Genomic DNA, 2,619 nt, shown 5'->3' with positions numbered 1-2,619 from the left:
GTCTGTTGGCACCTCTTTAGAACAAGTGCTAGATGGTCAAGACAAGAGCTGAATGAGTCTCCAAATACTGAAAAGTCATCCATGAAGACTTCCAGAAATTTTTTCACCATATCAGAGAAAATTGAGAGCATGCACCTCTGAAAGGTTGCAGGTGCATTGCATAGGCCAAATGGCATCCTTCTGTATGCAAATACTCCAGATGGACATGTGAATGCCATTTTCTCTTGATCCTGGGGATCTACTGCAATTTGATTATAACCTGAATATCTATCCAGGAAGCAGTAGTATTCATGACCTGCTAGTCATTCTAGCATCTGGTCTATGAATGGTAAAGGAAAATGATATTTTCTGGTAGCTGTATTGAGCCTTCTGTAATCAATACACTGGTGGCTGTATTGAGCCTTCTATAATCAATACACATACGCCACCCTGTAACTGTTCTTGTAGGAACCAGTTCATTTTTCTCATTCTGAACCACTGTCATGCCTCCCTTCTTAGGGATGACTTGGACAGGTCTTACCCAGGGGCTGTCAGAAATAGGATAAATAATCCCAGCCTCTAGTAATTTAGTAACCTCCTTCTGCACCACTTCCTTCATGGCTGGATTCTGCCGCCTTTGTGGTTGAACCACTGGCTTGGCGTCACCCTCCAATAGGATCTTGTGCATGCATCTGGCTGGGCTAATGCCCTTACGATCACTGATGGACCACCCAAGAGCTGTCTTGTGTGTCCTTAGCACTTGGATTAGTGCTTCCTCTTCCTGTGGCTCTAAGGTAGAGCTTATGATTACAGAAAAGGTGTCACCTTCTCCCAGAAATGCATATTTCAGGGATGGTGGTAATGGTTTGAGCTCGGGTTTAGGAGGTTTCTCCTCTTCCTGAGGGATTTTCAGAGGTTCTATTATTCTCTCTGATTCCTCTAGATCAGGCTGAACATCCTTAAAGATGTCCTCTAGCTCTAATTCGAGACTCTCAGTCATATTGACCTCTCTTACCAGAGAGTCAATAATATCAACACTCATGCAGTCATTTGGGGTGTCTGGATGTTGCATGGCTTTGACAACATTCAACTTGAACTCCTCCTCATTGACTCTCAAGGTTACTTCTCCTTTTTGGACATCAATGAGGGTTCGGCCAGTTGCTAGGAAATGTCTTCCTAGAATGAGAGTTGCACTCTTGTGCTCTTCCATTTCCAGCACCACAAAGTCAGTGGGAAAGGCACATGGCCCAACCTTGACGATCATGTCTTCAATCACGCCTGATGGGTATTTAATGGAGCCATCAGCAAGTCGAAGACACATCCGGGTTGGTTTGACTTCTTCAGTCAAACCAAGCTTTGTGATAATAGATGCAGGTATTAAGTTGATACTTGCCCCAAGATCACATAGAGCTTGCTTGGTACAATTACCCTCTAATGTGCATGGTATCATAAAGCTCCCGGGATCTTTAAGCTTCTCAGGTAAGCTTTTCAGAATGACTGCACTGCATTCTTCAGTGAGGTAAACTTTTTTAGTTTCCCTCCAATCCTTCTTATGACTTAAGATCTCTTTCATGAACTTAGCATAAGAGGGTATTTGCTCAAGTGCTTCTGCAAACGAAATCTTTATTTCAAGAGTCCTAAGATAGTCTGCAAAGTGGGCAAATTGCTTATCCTGTTCCGCTTGGCGGAGTTTTTGAGGATAAGTCATTTTGGCTTTGTATTCCTCAACCTTAGTTGCTGCAAGTTTATTGCCTACGGATGTGGATTGGGAAGCCTTTTTAGAAGGGTTGTTATCAGCACTTGTATGTGTCTGATCCCCCACTGGCATTTGAAAACCAGGGGTGGAAGCTGGAGTGGCGTTAGACGCTAGATCCTTATTTGTTTCTGGCGTCTGAACGCCAGAACTGTGCTCCCTTTGGGCATTCAACGCCAAATCCTTGCTTGTTTCTGGCGTTGAACGCCAGGAATGAGCATGGTTTGGGCGTTCAACGCCAGCATCATTCCTCTCTGGGCTCTGATTGTCCTCAGAGGGATTTTGAGTAGTCATTTGTTCATTTCTTGGCTTCCTGCTACTTTGAAGTGAGGTATTTAATGTTTTCCCACTTCTTAATTGAACTGCTTGGCATTCTTCTGTTATCTGTTTTGACAGTTGCTTTTCTGTTTGCTTTAACTGTACTTCTATATTTCTGTTAGCCATTCTTGTTTCTTGTAGTATTTCCTTGAACTCGGCTAGCTGCTGAGTCAGAAAATCCAGCTGCTGATTGAATTTATTAGCCTGATCTACATGACTAAGTTCAGCAGTTACTGCTTTAGCTTCTTCTTTCATGAAAGGTTCACTGCTTAGGTACATATGCTGATTTCTGGCAACTGTATCAATAAGCTCTTGAGCTTCTTCAATTGTTTTTCTCATATGTATAGATCCACCAGCTGAGTGATCTAGAGAAATCTGAGCTTTTTCTGTAAGCCCATAGTAGAAGATGTCTAATTGCACCCACTCTGAAAACATTTCAGAGGGGCATTTTCTTAGCATCTCTCTGTATCTCTCCCAGGCATCATAAAGGGATTCATTATCTCCTTGTTTGAAGCCTTGGATGCTTAGCCTTAGCTGTGTCATCCGTTTTGGAGGAAAATAGTGATATA

The sequence above is a fragment of the Arachis duranensis genome, chromosome 7, assembly GCF_000817695.3.
Source record: "Arachis duranensis cultivar V14167 chromosome 7, aradu.V14167.gnm2.J7QH, whole genome shotgun sequence".
In the NCBI taxonomy this organism is placed as follows: Eukaryota; Viridiplantae; Streptophyta; class Magnoliopsida; order Fabales; family Fabaceae; genus Arachis; species Arachis duranensis.
Note: the sequence above shows the minus strand (reverse complement) of the source record.